The sequence below is a fragment of the Haemaphysalis longicornis genome, unplaced genomic scaffold (assembly GCF_048455015.1).
Source record: "Haemaphysalis longicornis isolate Haplotype H1 unplaced genomic scaffold, Haemaphysalis longicornis Haplotype H1 scaffold_8, whole genome shotgun sequence".
Classification (NCBI taxonomy): domain Eukaryota; kingdom Metazoa; phylum Arthropoda; class Arachnida; order Ixodida; family Ixodidae; genus Haemaphysalis; species Haemaphysalis longicornis.
In genome coordinates, this window is record NW_027526445.1 from 133,217,021 (window position 1) to 133,238,608 (window position 21,588).

Below are 21,588 nucleotides of genomic sequence, written 5' to 3' on the forward strand. Positions count from 1 at the left end.
ACTTCACAGTATTGAAATGGCGGTAAATTTTAAAGCGACGCTTTGTTGAACAGGCGAACGGAAATTCTGGTGGTTTCGTGAGCGCAGATAACTCCTCCCGCGCAAACCTATCCGCGTGTTGGAGTGGAGTTAGAAGGGGAGATGGATTGTCTGGGTTTAATAAGGTACGTAGCTGTCTACACTCTCGGATCTACCGACACCGGTAATTGCGAATGCCGCATTGGGGGGAGTGCAGAAAAGTTTCTCGCCGCAAAGCGCCCGCGCAGCGAGTATGCTGCGTAAATCCCAGCTCAGGCGAGAGCGGTGACAGGGGCGGAGGCGGTATGTGCGTATTCGCACGCTACAGCTTCACTGGCTAACAATCTGTACGAAGTGCATGGACGCATTTTTGTGTGTTTGTTCCCACCGATATGAATTTATTTCTCGGAGAAAATGTCCCCCTGGTGCGCAAGTCACCGCAATCCAGACGCGTCCTAACAGATTATACGTTGTATTCACTGGCGAGGCACGCTTGCAGGAAACCATGTGAGAGCGCCGTCACTGGTTACGCCGAGCTCCGCGAGATGGCGGTACTTGTCCATGCTAAGCACATGACGTGTGTTAAACGTTCCATACTCTACCCCACCGAACGCAAAGTAATGCCTCGACTCCAATCTGAGTGAGATTAATAACATATCTGTTGACACAACCCTTGAGAATCGGGTTGAAAAGGAGCAGACGACGCGCGCCGGTGATTTTCTTTTCCTGCGGCGTGCAGCCGCTGTGGCACAAGCCGCGCCATGTCCGCGGCCGTTTTCAGTGTTGCCAAGCGAAGAAATTGACAGCTAACTTTTCAGTGAATACCATCTATAGATATCCTAACGACGACACTCTCTTCTACAATTCTGCGATTTACGTTCGAATATTTGTGCGTCGTAATTCACCCACATTTACTTTTTCTTCTTTTCTGCTACAACGATCCGTTGAAAACATCGCTGCCTGGGTGGGGCTATTTTTTCCCCTGTACAATGAGAGGCTGAAATACAGGGAAAAGTTGGGAAACATTCCCGCACAAAACAGAAGACATGGCTTCTCCCACAAAGAAAAAAAGCCCTTTCTTTTTCGAATCACACGAAAAGAAAATGCGACGACAGGTACAGAAGACGGTCTCGATTCCTTTCGTCTTTCTCAAGAACGCACCGAGCTGTCTTCTCCACCATGGCTCTTTTGTTCTCATTAGGGAAGCTTTATGGCGGAGCCACTTGTCTCGTCGACAGGAAAAGCGTTTCTTTGGCCGTGTTCGGGACTCCGCGAAGACAACTACGGACAAAGTTACGGCGACGACATGGCTCGTTCGATCGGGATTACCCGGCATCAGCACTTTCGGAACCGCACGGTGCCCTTCACAGAAGCCGCCTCCTGTTCTCAAGTCGGAGAATAAGTCTTCGTCCGTGTCTCGGCACAAAGAAAGACAATTCTTTGCACTTAGTTCTACTACAACGGGGGCATGTTTTTTACTTGGGCTCGGCAGCCTGCGAGAGTCCGCAAGAATTTCCAAACGCTACCCTGGGGAGTACCGTGTTCTGCTAGGCTCTCCTGGACACATCCTGTTTGTTTGACAGTTAGAAAGCTTGGTTATTTGTTGCTTGACTGCGCGCATACGGCGTTGCGGTTAAAGCCGAATGCTATTCTATGCTCACGAATCTCTTCAACTGACGTCAAACCTTACACTTCAAACCTTATACATATCTTGTATAACATTGGTCTATGACACGATACACTCTTCGTGGTCTTAGAGGTGTACGTCGTATCTGCTAGAGTTCTTTTATAAGGCTTCAATAAAGGTAACAAAGTTGCGCTTTCATCCATCATGTTGAGCTTCAAATTGATGCGGGAAAGACACCGTCGCCCATGTCGGTGCCGCCGCGCCAGCTATAGTGGCATCTACGGCGGAGCGCAGTCGGCGCGTGAATGTGCCGCCGACTGGAGCGACCGCTCACCTGCACAAAACTAAAAAAAAAACGTGTTGTGCGACCCACTAAAAATGGGGTTTTCTACCACACAGTAACCGGAGGCTCGTGGAAAGCCGACGCGCATAGAAACGACGAAGGAACCACCTGCCGAGTTCGCCCAAATGTGGTTCCCGTACAAAAAATTATGGCACGAGCGAGGAACGAAAAATTGTGCGCGTCTCCACCGTTAAGGGGTGAAAATCAAGACGGTTTCGTATACGACATGTCCGGTAGCTGCCCAGACCATAGGGCAGATTTACGTTGTTTCACTGACAAACGTAATAACACTCGTGATGCCAAGAAATAGTTACGTCTTAAGCTAGGTAACTTAAGAGGCCGGCCCACTTATGGCCAAAAATGAACTCACCCACCCCTTCTGAACGGCCCTGGATTTTCCCCTTTCCGTGGCTTGTCTCTCGTGTAATCGTCAGGCAGGGGAGCAGTCTACCTCCAGCGTCGCAGAATCCAGATGGCTACACACGGGCAACAGATTCCTGCAACGAGGGAGAGGGAAGAATACGTGCAGGGGTGAGTGCCAGCACGTGAGAGAGTAATGCAGCCGCGACGGCGATTCGATAGTAGCATAACGGGGGAAGCAAGCAGCTCGGTGTGGATTGTAACAAGGTTTAACCCGCACTGCTTTACAAGTGTTTTACAGAGTGCGTAGTGCCCTCTACGTTGGCACCTTCATATTAGCCACTATTACAAATGCAGGGTAGCGCGCCCCATCCCATAAACACCTCTACACACGCCCACACACACACACACGCCCACACACACACACACACACACACATGCACGCACACCCAGACACCCACACACATGCCCACGCGCACGCGAACGCGCACATGCCCGCGCACGCACACACATCAGGTCAGAAAACACTGTGAGAGACAAGTCACCTACCTCTTAACCATACAACACACGGGACACGGCTTTCGAGGTACTTTAAATATGAACGAAGGGGCGCACAACGAGCAATGAGATTCCAAACCACCACTTTTGCTGAAATATATATTATCTTGTAGACAACTGAACAACAATGAAATAATTACTCAAACTATTTTCTCATCATTCGTGAAAAAGTGGGTACAAAAAGGATGTGATCGCGAGGGACCAGCGTTATTCTAATGAAAAAAATAACCCATAGAGCTCTTCATTCTTTAAACTTCGATAAGATTGGGGCATGTTTCAAACTGCGTTCCGCGTGGGCAGGTCAGATTATCCTGTTGACTGCGCCAGTTAATCGGCGCTAGCACCGTGCACTGATAACATACGGCTGCTCCCAGGGCGGATAAGCAGAAAACGTCTTTGACCCATTCAAATTTCCCGCCGATTCTAGCCCAACCACCGCCGCGTTCTTTCCAAGCCATTTCCAAGAAAATGCTCTCAAGCGAAAAATGAGAGCGAAGCGCGAGCGTGCGACGAGTAAAGGGGCTGCGCTGCTTGAAGTTCTCTCTTCCCGAAGCTGTCACACGCCTCGACGGCCTGCCTCGTTCCCGTACCTGTCCGGGGGTGGTATACAAACACCGTCTTCCGAGTTCGCTTTACTTTTCCTCCGCGGAAGCCCTTGAATACGGGCTGTCCTCCTTCTGTTATATATAAACCCACACGCAACCGCGAACGAGTGTTAAGACGGAGGTCCGCAGCTGCGTTTTCATCCCGCCAGTCTCTGTTGACAGGACGGGTCTCCTGCGGCGAATGCAACGTGTATGACGTCACAATTCTTCCCGATGAAGCGTAGCACAACGACCAAACCGTTCGGACTCGTCTACGAGATACAAGCTCGCCTAGTAGTGCGAGTACGGAAGTGACAGGAGGGAGATATTGAGGAAGAAGCAGGGATCTGAAAAGAACAAGAAAAGGATAAATCTGCACTGAACCAAGCGCAAAAGCGTGCGCTTGAGTGACAAGTTGGGGCTGAAGGATATGGGTACTAGCGGTTACTTCTGATTCGCTGCGCCGTGGAGGGCCAAAGAGGTGCGCGAGATTGTTTTCGGAGCTGGGTGCTTGAGGGAGGCAGGCGCGGAAGTGATTGCAAACAGCCCCTGACACTTTCTAGGGGATCGGAGGAGAATATTGCGGTTGAGACGCCTTCGTTCTGGGCCTGCGCGGACGGAGTAGGCTCGGCGAAGTGGTTGAGGTGGAATAAGAAAGCCGCAACGTGTGACAAGTAAAAACCGTGCCTTAGTTGTTGAGCGAACAAGGCGGTGTGGACTTGAACTGTTCAGAGCCTGCGTGAATTACTTTCTGGGAAACTGCGATGTTGCCGACGTTTAAATTTTCACGTCACCGCCGTTGTCGTGCGTTCCACCTTAGTTTAGGTTCTTAAGAGCTACCGTCAGCTGCATTCATAACAGAAAATATTTGCAAACATCTGAAATGTCAAACTTATTTTAGATCCTGCGTTTATTACACTTTTTCTGTTTTGTACTGTTGTGAACAAAGTACCATGCTAACTGAACGAAGTGGGTGATTGGGTTTTCAGCAATACAAAAGTGCGGTGAAAGATTGTGGTGCGGTGTCAAGTGCGGTGTCAAGTGCGGTGAAAGATTGAATGGGGGAGGAGAGGGCAGAGCCAGAACGGTAATGTCGCTTCCAATTCAGCTTGTTGAAGCCAATAAAATCTGTAGTTTCAGCTTGCATTAAAGAAATCTACCGACAAATGTGTATCGCCCCATTCTAGCAACACGGTACAAATTGAGCTAACAACCTATATACTATTTTTATTTCTTTACAAAATAGTGCAGGTGAATTAAAGGACCCAAGCAGGAGGGGTATAATTGCCAATCTTTCCTTAACTTTCTTTCTGTTTTTTTTTTTCGTTTTTTTCTGCGGGATTCAAGTATAGATCATTTATCCCCCTAATATGCTCATGAAAAAAAAGGAACCAAATCAATGGTGCAATCGCAGGCATGCTTGTTGATAAGAATGAATGAAGAAAAGCCAGCAACACTGCTTCCAAGAACACACCATTTGGATTATTCTTCAAGGCGGCACCCGCCGAAGAAAAAGAAATGCACGGAAGGCACTGTTCCTCCGACGGCATATGCAGAAAGTCTAGCAAATTTAGTACTGCTATTTTGCTACTTTCATTTTTGATTTTTCTTTTCTTTCGCCGCTCCTACTTCTCTGCTCCGCAAAAGAAATTAAAACCAGCCAAGCAGGCAGCTAGACAACTGATCAATCAATCAATCAATCAATCAATCAATCAATCAATCAATCAATCAATCAATCAATCAATCAATCAATCAATCAATCAATCAATCAATCAATCAATCAATCAATCAATCAATCAATCAATCAATCAATCAATCAATCAATCAGCTATCAATAAATAAATAAATAAATAAACTAATATTATTCAATAAATCAACTGATCAATCAATCAATCAATCAATCAGCTATAAATAAATAAATAAACTAATATTATTCAATAAATCAATTGATCGATCGATTAATCAATCAATCAATCAAACAATCAATCAATGCCCAGGCGATGACAGAGGCTATTCAATCAGTGATAAACAAATCGAGTGATGAAGTAAATCGCAATGTCGTGTTTCTGCGATCTGAGATAAATTGGTATACTCTAACCGTGGACTGACTTCCGATCTTAGTGCATCACCCGTAAGCGTAACATAGCAGGAAAATATGGAAATTTTGTTAGCACTGGAATGCGGGGCAGGAACAGCACTGAGAAAAGAATATTACGAGAACAAAAAATAATACAAGAGGAGGTGAAGCATGTTTTCCTTGCCAAGCGTGACAATTTATTGATTGCAATTTCCCAGTTACTGAAACCTCGTCTAAATACACAAAGGGGCAAGTTCAACAAGCAAAGGATGTAAACAAATTAATTCCGCTGCTGTTAAAATGAACTACAGCACGGGTGTAAAAATGCTCCTCCTCATCTCTGCGTCAATCGTATACCTAACAGAACTCTCACCCTCACCGCCGACTCAGTAACTTGTACCTTTCTAAGACATTTCTCATGGGCTATGCACCAAAGTGATACACCAATGATAGCCCGGCACAAACGCATAATAGTCAAAGCCACTTTGGTTGAGTAAAGGCAACATCACACCGAAGAGCGATACCTTTGGCGCAATCTTCGTGCAAGAATGTCGATTGCGCAACAAAGCCCCGCATTCGATTACCTTGTCGCAACAGTTCGCTTGAAATGCCGCCACGGAAACTCCACTGTTGCTACATCCATCGATCCGGCGCGTTCCTGGACTAAAGCATCCACGAGCCAATAATAGCCGCGAAAATAGTACACGTTCTTTTTGTTGTTCTCGCGAGCAGGAGATGATGACAGGCATGTCCGAAGCATTCCGGAGCTCCCTATATCGACTGAAGTTGCCGCGTTACGCGCGTTCACAGACGCTGGCTACATTCCAGACATCCCAACTGCGGGAAAACGGATTTTCTACGTGCTTCAACGAAAGATGGCGCTGTTCGCGCACTCGCGGATGCCATAGGGGCCGGCGGGAATACATATCGAAATATTCGGACTCGGACGTTGTGGTTGGTCGTCGGAGCCAGCTGTTTAAGGACTCCAAGCGGTTTAAGCCCTGTTTAGGGATCCTATAAAAGCAGTCGCAGGGGTCTAATTTTCAGAAACCTTCTGTCACTTTATTTTTACTCGTTTCTGAGAGTAGCTGTCACTTTAACTCCACAGCCGGCGTTGCCCGTGCATTTAGAGCATTCACGAGCGTTGTTACAAAAATTTCCCCGCATTTCCCCGAGGGGAAGAATGTGAAAGTGCGAATGCACGAGTTGAATTTGCGCGGTTCGGTAATGTTCGCGAAAGAGAGATCACACACACACACACACACACAACTACAAAGAAAGAAAGATGCATTTATTCACAGACACCTATTTGTGTTGTCGTTGTACTTGATTGCTAGAGCGGATCTCAGCTTTGAAATTTCGTGTCAGTACTCCTTTAAGCAGGTGCATTAGCCCTTCTCACGCCCGATTCCTGGCCAATCCCCCACGTGGGTATGTGCGATGTCAGCGGCCAGGCAGCGCGCGCCCATCTCCCCCCGTTGCCAAGGAAGACGAGGAGATTCCTTGCCAATCCCCCACGTGGGTATGTGCCATGTCAGCCGCCAGGCAGCGCGCGCCCATCTCCCCCCGTTGCCAATTAAGACGAGGAGCGCGCGCACCCGCAGCTGTTGCTATGTGGACGGACGGCGGTCGCCGGAATTCAGGGTCGCTTATAAAGTGCATTCGCACTTAATAACTTCGCCCTGGCTGAACGCGATTAAATAAAGTTGGCAGAGTGACAGCTCGAGTTTAGCGCTGAGAGCGCGCAGTGAACGTGCACGCAAATGCTGCAACGCCGAACATAGGCGCTGCTTGGCGCAGTCGGCGCGAACGCACTGTGAAATGAGATGCAGCCAGCGCCTCCTGGTATCATTTTCTGGTTGAAAGCGCCCTTACTTCCCCCTCTCAACCCTTATCCGCACTCCTCCCCCCTAAGAACGAACGAGAGAAAAGGCGCTTTCACTGCGGAACCGAAACAGGCGCTCCCTTGACCTTGGCTTGATCTTGGTTCACAGAACTATAGACGTTCTCTGTTTTAGGGGCGAAGCTCCTAAAGCCATGGGTCTGTCCCTCCCTTATGTCTCGTGGTACGTGACCGCCGCATGCTTTCGGAGATGTCGCAAAGTGGGCCGCGTTGCACGCGCAAGAACCGGCTGCAACCGGCAGCGCAAACTCGGCACCGGGAGCGAGAGCTTGTCTGTGTTCGCCAACGGAGGCGCGAGCGCACGTGCACTGCGAGGGGGAGATCACGCAAGAGATCACGCCACGAACGCAGGCAGTCGTTCTCGGAGATCGAACGAGACGCAAGGACCTTTGCTCGTTTCCTCTCGTCTTGTTCGGGCACAAGTTCGCCCTAAATAAAAGTTCTTTCTTTACCGTTGTGTCCCATCCTACGTGACAAATTGTGGTGGAGGTGCGGGGTAGTCCTCGATGGCGCGGGGTCTTTCACCAGGTCTGGGCCTGGGAGCATTGACTCCGAAAATAAAAGTTGATTTGTACAATGTACGCACACAGTCTTACGTCTTTCTTAATGATGTAATGGGCGAAATTTCACGGGAGAGTTACGGTTACCGATGATCTCCCCCTCTCGAGCTTCGCCCCACTTATCATCATTCATTCCGTGGATATGGCGTGATTTTTTGTACCAGAAGTAATAAAGCTTTCGCTCTAACAAAAGAAAGCTCAAGAAGAACTCATGTGCCATTTGTGTTTATATTTTTTGAATGTGCGCTTTTGTTTTGGTGAAGTGAAATTACTTTACCCACAGCCTCCCTTTTGCCCTTCCTGTACCTTGGATCTCCATCCTTTGCTCGTCCCATCCTCCCCTTCTTCCTTTTTACAAGGCGCTCAGGCGCACTGTAGGCTGAAATTGCGCATTCTTTTTGTTCGCCCCTGCACTATCGTTCGTTCTCTCCCATTTAGCGCTAGCGACGCACGCTTGATGTATTAGGCGAACCTTATATTGGTGGCGTTTCACGTAACTGTTGTGCGCCAACAAAAAGTCACGTGACTTCGTAGCGCGAGGGGTCCTATAATGCGAGGCTTTGGAAAACGAACATCCCGGCGTGTGTGTGTGCGTGTCTGTGCTAATAGCACGCGGTGCCCACAAAAGTCGCACGCCGTTCGAAGCACGGATTTGAAGTGCAGTCTATACGTCTGGTCACGTGGATATGCATTTTGGGTGGACAAGTTATTAATAGGCGCCACTTGCAAGACCAAGAAGTTATTTAGACTTCAAGGTCATACGTACGTCTTGACCCTGGGTTGCGATTTCGAGTAGGTTGTTCATCAATATGCCCCTTCTTCAAGCACGCTAGAGAATCAGGTAAGCAACAGAAATTCTTCAAAAGTTTGCCGCTTTCGATTCAGGTCAGCCATGTCTGTGCTCGCACCGCCCTTTCTCTGTTGGCGTTCCAAGCGCTTGGTTGTCTATTAGGGGCGAGCACCTTAGGGGTTCGGGCTCATGTCGTCTCATGTCGACAGGGTAGATGACGTTGTCGAACGATGGTCAAAAAAGAAGCGTATAATGAATAAAAGCGATTGAAAACAAGCTAACATGTTATCAACTAATTCAAAATACAGGAATAATCATGGTTTAGTTGCACTAATAACAGAAATTTTAAATTCCGTCTCAAAATTGGTTTGAAACGCCAGGTTTTCTCCTGTAAAGCATACACTTCTTTGCATGCTGCAGCGTGTGACGCAAACACAACTTACGGCCAGTATGTTTCTCGTTTCATTGCCTAAATCCGGTTCAACGCAAGAGAGGGCGCCACGGTCTCAGAAAGCGCGCGATTGCTCATCCCACTAGCGCTTCTCCGGCGCCCAACCAGCGCGCGCCGTGTGACAAGAAAGAGCCAATCTTTCAATACGCTTATACACTTGATGCTTCGGCCCTCTACCTTTGGTGAAGATGACCCGGAATTTTTTGAGTGTGTGCTGGTTTGAGGTGGTAAACCCAGAGCAGCGCCATCCTCATCCTACGGCGGCCTGTGGGTAACGGCTGCCGATGTTCACCTTACAACATACCGTTAGGCCTATTTACGCACGCTGTCGCATGCCTGCTTCCCCCCTCCCTCTGCTGCACATCAACATTTAGCGGAGGGGGCGTAAAGGAGCTGTCGCCAAGCTTCGCAGGAAAGCGATTTAATGTTTTACACTTCACCCGCAATCATCATCATCGCTGCAAAGAAAGTTGGCTTTCGTACAGGGCGTATTTGCCTTACAGACGTCATCAGTGAGAACACTGAAGCTTCGGTGTAATAATCCCCATGTGTCCACAAAAAAAGACTAACGGTACAAGCAGACGAGCTGATACTGTTTAGCGCGATATCACGTCTTCGTCTCTATCTTCTTTAACATCCTCTCCCTCGCGGTTTCGCGGAAGCGGCTGGCGCATGGCTGGCGTTACTTTTGTACGTAACTCCGCATTGGCTCATTCGCATCATCTCCTTCATAGCTTGCCTCCAAGCACAACGCGAAATTCCATTCCCTTGCAAATACAAGCCCTCCACTCCTCCTTGCCATGCGCAACGTTCGCGATAAAAAAAACGCAAGTCACTATCTATTTGCGTCTTTAATACAGCGAAAAACTTGGTGGAAGTACAAAACACCAGCTGATCCCTTTTAGGAGTTTACTAGGGCGAATTTGAGTTTAAACATCTAATCCTTATCTTAACGCGCTGATGACATAAGCATCCATAAATGCGTGCCGAAATCTAGATTTTCCCTACTAGAGGTTCAAGGAAACACATGGATGTCAAGTTTTACACATTTGGATTGTTTACAAATAACGGCGTAAACCACGTCGATAACTACGCGTGCGCGCTAGATAAGAAAAATAGCGAAAGCCTGCTGAACACATTCAACTTTACTAAAAGTGTAACTTTAAAGATTGCTGCTTTTTTACCTCTTCCGCCTGTTAAAGCACTCCCACAACTTGCGGTCTTCAGGACCTGAAGTTTAGAGCAGTAATGTTTGCAAAATAAAAACGAGCAAAACCCTATCTCGGTGGATCTATGAAATACCCGGTAATATGTGGAAACGATAAATTTTGTGCGGTTGATAAGGGCAGTTTCCTGAAATATTTACCAGGCACTTAAAAATAAATTGAAAACCAATTCGACAGCCTAATGAGCCTGGGGCATGTAAAGAAATGTGCAAAAACACCCAAGTTTAAAAATCCTGATTTTTCGCATTTTACACCGGGCACAACTCTCGAGGTTTGCTTTCAGACATTTCAGTAACATTCAGTAACATTTCAGTAACATTCAGTAACATTTCAGACATTAGGTAACACGGGTTACTGTTATCAGCAAAAGAGAGTTCGATATTTCCTTGCGTACGCGACATCAGCAGGAATTTACGCGAAAACAAATGTTAAAACCTTTATTTCCTTTGAAGTGCAGTTTCTAAAAAAAAAAACCCGCCCTTTTGCAAACGTACACCACCCGAGGAATAGGCTCACAAAACAAGTATCTAAGCCCAGTAGGTGTGGTTGGGCGTGCGTTAGTAAGCCAGCCAATCGAACGCTTGTTGTGTATAGGCTGTCAGATATTTTCACACCAAAAAAATAAAACCTAGAGTTTTCGTTTAAAAAATAATATACCGTATTTTCGCGCGTATAATACGCACCAAAAATGCAAAAATTTCATTGGCAAAGTAGGGGTGCGGATAAAACGCGGGGTTTTCCCTTTAGTGCAGCTTCATGGCAATGCGCGTTGTGCCTTGAAGTTCCTACGCAGTAACAAATTTTTTCGTGGCAGCGATTGCGCAGAACATACAAGGACAAGGAAGAAAACACAAGGACGAAAACAAGCAAAAATAAACGCAAACGACATGGATGGAACCAAAGATGACCATATGTACAACAGTGAAGACTGCGGCTCAAATGATTGCTGTAGCGAGAGCAGTGACCCTAAATGAATTACAACTTTTGCCTTGAAGTCAGTGTATTCTACATGATAAAAACGGCAGCATCTCCACTCCGTGGATGATGGCAAGGGTGCAGTGTACAGGCAATCGAAATGACATCCAAGTTGCGCCCCGAGTGACATCCGATTTGCGCCCCGACCGTCATTCGATTTGAGCCGTGAGTTGCACCTTGATTATTCCCTAAATGAAACGGCAACTCACGGCTCAAATAGAATTTCGCTTGCTTTTCGCTTGATGGTGGTGTGACCACGGATGGACACGGACGGACATTGGGGGGTCCTAAGGTACTCCGCACCGTTTCAGGCGAGGGAGTAGGCCGTTTGACTCTCGGGTACTAAACTCACGGTCGTATCCTATGGGTAAGACGACGGACACAAACTCTGTCTGGTCTACTAGACAGAGGCTCGAATCCTGCCAGTGCCTGCGTGGTTTTCGCGATTAAAAATGCTATGCGCACGGACGCGTACGGACATTGTGCGTCCTAAGGTACTACTCCACACCTAATATACGCCTTTTCTGTCTACATAGTATGTGCTGAGTTGCTTGAGCAGTAGCTTTGGTGCAGCGTTTCCTGTATCAAATGTGCGGGCGATACGCGAGGATTTCTTTCTTTTCGGGTGGGCTGAAAGGCGGGGTGCGGATTATAAGCAGGGGTGGGTTATGCGCACAATAATACGGTAGTAATATTACGCTGTACAAGTGGAATACTACACGCATCGATGCTCAGGTTAAGCGGGTTTCAAGGCTTGTGACTCGTTCTTCTTGATTGCGAAGATAGCAAGAAAGAAGCTAGAGTCTCCATTGCTTATCTCTTCATGCTAAGAAGACGCGGTGTTTCACTGGACAATATCAAGAAAAAAAGAAAAAAAAGAAGTTCGATGGGGATGCGACACCTTGTCGCGAGAGCCGTCAAACATCCCTAAGTAACTGCATTTTTAAAGCAAAGCTTTCTATGCCCCTTTGACGGCTTGGGTCGTTCGCGTAAAACCTCAATACAGGAAAGCCAAATTTACACAATTGGTTTCACAAAACGATGATGATGATAAGCGAAGGCACATCAGGGCCTCAACGAAAAAAATTCAAATGCCACTTTGTCTAACGGCAACGTTGGTTGAATCGCCAAACGACCAAAGCCCTAACCGCCTACAACCAATGTCAAAACTCAGGCGAAAGCCAAACGAATCCCTCAAGAGAAAGCTGAGCGCTCCTGCCCTCCCCCCCCCCCCCCCCCCTTATGTTTTGTAAGTTTTTTCCTTAGCGTTCTGTATCCGTTCTGTCATGTATCCTGAATGGTTCATTTAGTTTTGTATGAGTTGGGTTACATATCGCTAGTGATTGCTTAGTTATGTATGCGTTCTGTCAGGTATCACGAAGGATTTTTTTAATTATTGAGAAGCTGTGTTATGTATCGTGATTGATTCTATTATTAGATGTGTATTCTTTTTTTCCAGGTGGGGGGGGGGGGGGGGGGGAGAGCTCAGTTTTCTCGTGAGGGATTCGTTTGCTGTCGTCTCAGTTCGGACTTCGATCACAGGCGGTTTGGACTTTGACGCGTGTATTTTGCCATTTGGTTTTCGGCTATTGGTTCGAGAAAGCTTCGTGTTTCAGCGAATGTTGTCGTTAGACGAAAGGGGGTTCGAACTTTGTATCCGAGCAACGGAGGAATAACGAAGACTAACGGAAGAATAACGAAAGGAAGAATAACGGAGCAACAAAGAAGAAAAAAATCATGATGCCTAACGCTACGAAGCTGCATCTCGGCTATGCTCCTGAATAATTTTGACCCCCTGTGGATCTTTACCATGCGCTAAAATTCGGACACACCGGCGTTTTCGCTTTTGCGCCTCCACCTGAAATTCCTCCACCGCGGTCTGGAGTCGAACCCGCCTCCTTGGGCTCATGAGCGCAATCATCTAGCTACTGAGCCGACGCGGCGGGTGAAACAAAGAAGGGGCACTAACTAGACAACGCATCTGTGCTTGAAGCACAAGGACTTGATCGAACGGCAATGCCTTATTTTTAAACATAACACATATTCAAACAAATTTGCAAGCACTCAGATAGAAACAAAGGTTCCTAAACTTAATTCCTGGTGGTGTGACAAAGCGGTCTACTTGTATATTTCTGTGCTGCTCGAAAATAACGGACTTCACTATAGTGCTACTATCTGACTTATAATAAAAGAAATCATGCATCCCTCTGTGTAACGATGACTATGTTTTTTATTTGCGAAAGTTTGCTCTGCAGCATAAAACGGTGGGGGCCGAGTGTGTCTAAATGTAGGTAAACAGGAAGTTTTCATTCAGAAAGTCTAAAAGGCTATGGTTGAACGCGAAGCTTTCTCGTAATGGATTATTCGGTTGGCCAGTGCCACACAGCGAGTGCATGCTACTCTGGAGGTACGCACCACTTTTCCAGAATACGCACAGCAGCTGTCGCGTGTGCAACCCGTAGGCCTAACGTTTGGGTATGCGGTGTACGACGCGAATCGGTATACCTGCTACTTGGCGTTCGCTTCGACGATATCGAAATGGAGCAATCATACAGAAGGCGGCTACATAACGCGAGGGACCGGGTTCGATTCCGGCCACGGGCAGCGTTTTGTTTTTTTCTTTCCGTTCACCCAAGACCATTCATCATTATCGCCACAGAAAGGTGGCTTTCCTGCAGGGTGAACACGTGTACAGCGGACTCAGTGAGAACGCCACAGCTTCGCATAAGAAGCGAAAACTTATTTCGGTAAGTAACTGCGTTTCAAAGAGAACGAACAGATGCCAGTGATGATACTTCGGGCACTAAGAATGGTGTGAGTGACCGCCGAGTCGAGGAGAGCCATGAAGGCTTGCGAAAGACTTCCCTGCGTGTCAAAGAGAAGCAAACGGAACGTGCACGGTCGTTTGGGAAATGGCGTCCAGAACGATATTGCTGAGTTGTGCTGGAAGTAACTTGTGCGGGATTAGGGCTGCGTTTGGAAACGCAGCCGTAGCGTTTGTTTGCCAAGCGGTGCGTGTCGCAAGCGGCACTTCTCTGCCACGGCTTCCCCGATCGGCGGGCTCATCAAAAAGAAGATGCTGTGAGTTCCGGCCAGGCGGGGGTTTCGTTTGCCGCACACAGCGGCCGAGAGAAATGGCGGTTAATTTCGGAAGTGCACATTGCCCCGCGATTTCTTTCTACGCGCCAGTCGTTTATCATTGCCTAAGAAACGGCGCTTGAGTTCAGCGCAAGTGCAACCACGAAAGAGGCCGAATCCTCATTTTCTGTTTATATTAGTTATCTGGATTATAGGCTTCGCGGAAGTGTTTCTCAAACATTTTCTGAGGCTGCTGCTCGACGATTAGTTGTCGCGTCAGGATTTTAACGTTGTTTTAACGTTTTATTACGACTATTTGTATTTTCAACATAAACGTTGTTCATTCATCGCACTCGTTGGGTGTCATTGGCAACTAATACATTTAAAAAATGCGTTGCGGGGAAGTACTCGCTTGCATTGTACGCCAAATCGTTTCGTTTGACAGAGATGTGCACATAATAATCTTGAGATACCGAAAATCTTTCGGTCCAGATTCCGAAAGAAAAGACTCCATTTAAAGCAAACTATTCGCACTATTTTTCGGAGAACCTATTTACCGCCACATTTGTATGCTTTCCCCACATGCCTCCCAAGGCGGTCACCCGAGACAGGGCACATCAGTACTCTAAAAAAACTCCCCGAAGCACCATTATCATTGTCGTCGTCGGCATAATCCCCGTTATTGCTATCATCATCAGCAGCAGTAGCAGCAGTTTCAGCTGCCATGTTGGGTTCATTCCAGGACGAAGGGCGCTCCCGTATTCCTCGTAACACATTTTTTCTTGTGATTTCGTAGTTAATTCCTTGACCCCGACCTTCTTATTTCATCTCTCAATAAAATTAATTCGCTTGCTGTACTTCCAGTCCCGCGTACCCGCAGCAAGCCTGGCACACTGATGGATCTCGATTTGCCGGTCCTCCACGTGACATGGTCATCCAAAGTCCGCTTCTTCCTGGTAATTAGTGTTGTGATGTTTTTACCCCGGGTTCGATCTCTGATATAGGACGCTTGTTTCCAATCCCCGAGCTTTACTCCTATTGTCTGTGTTCCCATTACATTCTGGGTTGAGCTAAGTTTTTCTTCAAGGCTCTTAGTAAGGTGTTACGTTTCTTCCCCCATTAGATTGTCACTTGAGTTACGCATTGGTTGTGTATACCTTTCTTTTAAGTGACAGAAGTCTACTGTTAATTATGCGAGACTGCTTGCCTATTTTAAAGCCTTAAGCCTGTTCTACGTGGGGCGAATTTCGCCTGCGAATTCGCAGTCGCGGCGCCGCCCGTGCGGCCAAACAATTTATTTTGCTATTTTTACTGCTGCGACGTATTGCCAAATGCTAAGCGGTGTTCACAAGAAAAGTTCGACTCTTCCAAACATTTGGCAATTTGCCACGGCAATAAGAATAGATTGTTTTGGTGCACGAGCAGCGCCGCAGCTGCGAATTCGCAAGCAAAATTCGCCCCATGTAGAACGGGCTTTAGGCTATGTTCAGACTACCGACGCAAAAGGAATATCGTGGTCTATGGACGTGACAAAACGGCGTGTCACGCAGTTCGGTTGGCTGAGGCGTGAAACGACGCCATTACTTAAAGTTATTACGACAGTTGCGCGCAACCGTCTGAACCCGACTTCATTCGAATGTCGTGCCTTAGCAGGTATAAATGAGTGTTGAAAAAAAAAAGCGCGACATTCTACGCTAAAGAGCCTACCTTAAAGCCTTGTCCCAACGTAGCTCATAACTGCACTCCGAAATGCTAAGGGGAAAAGAGACCATCTTAAAACGTTATTCCGACGTCGCACTTAAGTAGACTTCTAACTTAACGTTACAAAGCGCGTCATTCGCAGCCACTGCGTCGGAGTGAAGTTATTCGGCCCCGGTTCCACGCTTGACTGCGACTCACAGCCAGCGCGAGAGTCGACACTCGCAGGTGCATTTGGCAGTTGGGAGGCGGCTTCGGCTCAGCGAATACGAACGTCGGTCTGTCTGCGCCCATCCCGGCGAAATATCTGATCGCGCACCACTCAACCATATTTATTAAAGCTAGACATTATATGCCTTACGCGTGCGTCGAAAACTCCGACGTCGGTGCTGTCGGGCGGCGCCCGAAATTAGAGCCAAAAGACAAAGAAAGCTAGGTGAGAAAGAGATCCGAGCCCGGTGTAGCTGTAAAGAGGTCTCTGCTATGTGTAACTAAGGGAAGCCCCAATACTTTTTGGCATTCAGAACACGTAAGCAGACTTTTCGCCGAGTGAACAAGCGCTCTCACAGCCTCAGAGAGGGAGAAAAAAAGAAAGGGAAAAAGAAAGAAGGAAAGGGAAAAAGAAAGAAAGAAAGAAAGAAAGAAAGAAAGAAAGAAAGAAAGAAAGAAAGAAAGTAAAAAGTAAGAAAGCGAGAAAGAAAGAAAGGAAGAAAGATAGAAAGAAGGAAGGAAGGAAGGAAGGAAGAGAAAAAATAACGCGAGAAAGCAAAAGAACGAAAGGCAAAACGCAAGAAGGGAAGAAAGAAACAAATTAAGGAAGAAAAGATGAAATAATGAAAGAGACAGAGAAAACGAAGAAAAAAAAAGCAAAGAAACAAACAAAGAAAGAAAGAGATATAGAGAGAGAAGGAACAAAAAAATAACGAGAAAAATTAAAGAAAACAAAAGTATGGCAGAAACACGGAAAGAAGGAAAAAATTGAAGTAAGAAAGAAAGAAATAAAGAAGGAAAGGAACGAAGGAAGGAAGGAGGGGAGGAAGGAAGGAAGGAAACAAGAAAACAAACAAGGAAGGAAACCGCGAGAAAAGAAAAGAACAAAAGGGAAGAAGCAAGAAGAGAAGAAAGAAACAAAGACAGGAAGGAAGGAAGACATAATGAAAGAGAGAAAGAGAAAACGAAGAGAAGAGAAGCAAAGAAACAATGAAGGAAAGAAAAAGAAAGAGAAGGATGGAAGGAAGGAAGGAAGGAAGGAAAGAAGAAGGAACAAAAATATAACGAAAGAAATTAAAAAAAAAATAAAGAAGAAACATAGAAGGAAGGAAGACAGAACAGAAATATAACGAAAGAAATTAAAAAAGAAACAAAAGGGAGGAAGAAACATAGAAGGAAGGAAAAATTAAAGTACGAAATAAAGAAGCAGTAAAAAAGTAAGGAAGAAAGAAGAAAAAAAAAAAGAACCACTTCTACCGTCTGCTTTCAGCCCGAGGGAATGGCTTCGGCGGGGCAAAAAGGTAGCGGCAAAAATTCTCCCTCGGAGAGCAAGGACTCATTCATTGCGACTGCCTCGTACGTGTTGGAGAGCGCATTACAACTTCAACTGACGCCTTTTTCTTTCTTTTCTACGGCGAATCTTAAAACCTATTCATTGGAAGTAATGCGGATCCTCCATCCCCAGGGCTTCTCTGCGCAAAGCGACAGCCCTTCACTGGAGCTGAAATAAAAGGAAACCGACAGCATCCGCGAACGTCTTCAAAGCCCGCGGAATGAATTCGCGGTACATATGCCTTCGATCCCGCCGCCTGAGGAGGAAGTTCGCTTGATGGGAAGCAGTTCATTTCTCGTCCGCGCGTAAAGTATTCGAGCGCGTGTAGCCCTTCAACGTCGCAAGCACCATACAAGGATGCCGTTGAAAAACACAGGACGCGTTTCTGCGTCATCGAGCGCTTTGCGAGGGAGTCGCACGAGAACTCATCTGCCCTGAGGCGCACGGCATCAGAAGTGGGAAAAAGACGAGTCAAGTGAACACCGCGATAACTCCGAGTATATGTTCAAGGGCTCGCGAGCGGAGGGGATGTTGTGCTAAGGATAAGGCACCGTTCTGCTGAGCATAAGGACACGGGTTCGACCCTGGCCGGGGTGGTGGTTATTCTAATGGAGGCGAAAAAAGAAAACATCTGTGAGTCGAGATTTCCCAGATGGTCAAAATTAATCCGGGGCCCTCCACTGCAGCACGCCTGATAGCTGGCGTCTGACGGATCGCTGCCTGAACCAATGATGCCCGAATTGAGCCCACGCCCAGCACGGCGTTATTGTATCTATGAACAAACAAAAACTGTCTGGCTTAGCCGAGCTAACCATGGATATGCAAAGCGAAAGCTTGGCTTTGCCTAGTTAAGGCTTGGTTTCACTTGCTTAACCTTTGATTTAGCTGTAATTATTATACTATTCGCCCCAAAGCTGACTTTGTCCATGGTTGTGGTCCCGCTTCCAGCGTTTTTCGGGCCCAACGGCTCGCCCGGCGATATCCGCGGGGTAATCAGACGCCACTTGCAGACGATGGCTCAAAACAGATCCCGCGCAGCGTTCAGTCAAGACGGCCCGACCTCGCTCTCATCTATGGCCAAGCTCGAATGCACGCGGCGAGTAACGGCGGAGAGCGCATGCGTCAAGCCGGCAGCGGCGGCGACAGCGGCTAGCGAACGCGGCCGTCGAGGAGAGAGAGAGAGAGAGAGAGGGGGGGAGAGGGGGAGAGAGAAAGAAGCAAACTTTGTTTAAAAAATTGTTGGCATGGAATATGGGGGGAATGTGACGAGAAAGCGGTTTGATGCGGATGAGAGCTAGGATGTTGCGTGGAACAGGTTGGGGGGTAGTGGATGTTGTAAGGGGTGTATGCCCTGTGATTTGGAGTATGTAATGGCCCGTGGGTGTGGTGGAGAGTCTGGCGAGTTGGGCTGTCCGGTGGTCCTCAAGAAGTTCAGGGATGGTGTTAGGAAGCTCGGGCGAGGGAGTCACGTGACGCATTGCCAAGGATACGGCGCAGCTGCAGTCAAATAAAGATCAAATTTACCACAAAGGCGAAAGCACTCGATGAGACTAGTGAAGCTTTTCTTTAACATTTCCGGAACAAAACATTCACCCGCCATTTCACTCTGTGAGAGTCGTTATACAGCGTAACGGCTAACGTGGTTGGTAAATCTCTTATTCCGAACTTAAAAATTACGCGATATGTGATCAAACTCATTTTATGTAACTATTTGGGGACTGGTATGTCGTTTGTAAATATACTAAGAGATATACAATATCCTCTGTGTTTGAAATTTTCTCTTTTCTTCTCTCATATTTTGTCATGCAAGAGGTGATGGCTTTTTGGGCGCTGTTATACTCCGCTAACGGCTTCGGGACGGGGCAGGAGCAAAATGGTGCAGAAAATTCCTCTTGGTCGTACTATCAGGCGCACATTCCTCACACTCGGTGCCACACGCGTACATCTCCGCCACGAGCGGTGATGCGCATTTAATTTTGTTCTTGACTCTCACTCTCAATTTTTGGGGGAGGGGTTTCGCGCGCAGACGCAATAAAATCCTGGAACCTAGAAATAGACACCTTCGTTGTATAAGAGCGAGCTTACGTGAGTGCACCCTCCTTAGGAAATCTCAAGCGGGCAAGTCGAGCTTGTTTACCCCGATTTCGACATGACTAATGGAAAAGATAGGATAATGGGTGCGTATTGTCTGTGCATAAACCCGCCCAGAGGCTTCTTCCGCGAGTGACGGTCAGTGCGAGTTAGCGCTGTCCTAGGTCTTTGTCTGTGTCCCTTTATCTACGCCTCGCTATGCAGTCTTCACTGCACAGCGTAGACCAGGTCTCTGCCGTACCAAAAAAAGAAATAGTCTCGGGGGTGACTGCTGCGCCGCCAGGTGAGGTATCGGTTCGATTTTACGCCCGTCCGCAACTGCACTATGCCTACTTTAAGTGCCCCGCTGTCGGGACAAATAAGCTTGCTAGGTATATACAGGGGAAACTAATGATGCTATCGCTTTCAAAGCACGAAAGCAGACTTCAAGGAGACAGAAGACAAAATATAACCTTGTTTATTTTGAAAGAACTACACCTCAGTAGCTCACTAATCTCTATCCATGAAAGACTATTTGTTAACTGAAAAAAAAAAACGCGATAAGTATTGACAAACTTGCAAATTTCGCGCTACAGTGGCGTGTAATGGTAGGGAGTGACGTCATATGGGCTGGCACTAAAACATAATTTTTGACGTGTTAATTGCATGTTAGCATTCAAGTGACGCGATCAAACCGAACTAGAAACTCCACTACAATCTTCCAGTCACGTGTCTTAGCGATGGGTTAGTTCTGCGGCCGCCAATCGCGCAAACAAGATTCTGTGACGTCATAGAAAAGTTGCCGCTTCCCATGTTTTAACATCTCCCTGCTTTGATCGAAGTTTCCGATAAAAGTTCTCATTGTTATCGTGGCAAACCAGCCTTTCTAATGAACCAAACTTGTATTTTGTCTTCATGGTCCCTTTAAGTGCCTCCAGGAATATTTTGCCGTTTTTGTGTCAGTTTTTGCTCCCGAGAGTACGTTTCCCTTGAAACAACTTCCAGTTGGCGGCCATGCACACGTTTATTACGGGAAAGGTGTTAAGGAAAACGAAGACATAACAAGAACACAGGTAAAAGAGCGGCATCTTGTCTAGCTGCACCACGATTATCTCATGTTCTTGCTAAGTGTATTTTTTTTCTTTTGCGCCTTTCGCGTCACAAACACATTTCCCGTTGGCTCCGACACGTGTCCTTCCCTGTTCCTTTATTCTTCCCACATTCCATTTCCCCAGAACTCCACGGCTGCCGGGTACTCGCTCAATCTGCTCTTCTCGCCCTCAAGAACTTCTTTCGCGGATTTCGGGCTACTGTGGAACCCGAGAGTGCTGCGTCGCTAGAGTACCACGCCGCTTACCGTCACAGCGCTCCGCTTAGCGTCACACTCCGAGCAAGTCGAACAGCTGCCCGCGACAACCTGAGCCTACCAGTATAAATCCCCGGTAGCAGTGCCTAAGAAGGGAAAAAGAACATGGCCGTCCGCCATTACAGCGTGATTTATGAAGGCGGCATGCAGCCTTCCTTGCTTATTCCGTATTCTGGTGCGCACCCGGTCGTGTAGGTTCTATTTTTTTTTGTTTGCTTATCGCTCCAAGTCCGTTCGTTCCCGACCGGAGCTCGGCCGGGGTGTACTCGATTCGTCCTCCTGTGTGATCACCATCTTCTTTTTGTTGCAGCCTCTCGTTAAGAGTGAACGGAGAAGAAAAATAGGCAGATATGTGACCAAA

General features: G+C 47.2%; 1 protein-coding gene across 1 annotated transcript in view; it reads right to left on the reverse strand.

Annotated features, from left to right (window-relative positions):
* Machr-a (muscarinic Acetylcholine Receptor, A-type) overlaps positions 1-21,588 on the reverse strand; it is a 472,231-nt gene that overhangs the window by 377,243 nt on the left and 73,400 nt on the right. Inside the window, exon 2 of the mRNA XM_077680501.1 lies at positions 2,363-2,485. The gene's annotated coding sequence lies outside the window, so the exon portion shown is untranslated. The remainder of the gene's footprint in view (positions 1-2,362; positions 2,486-21,588) is intronic.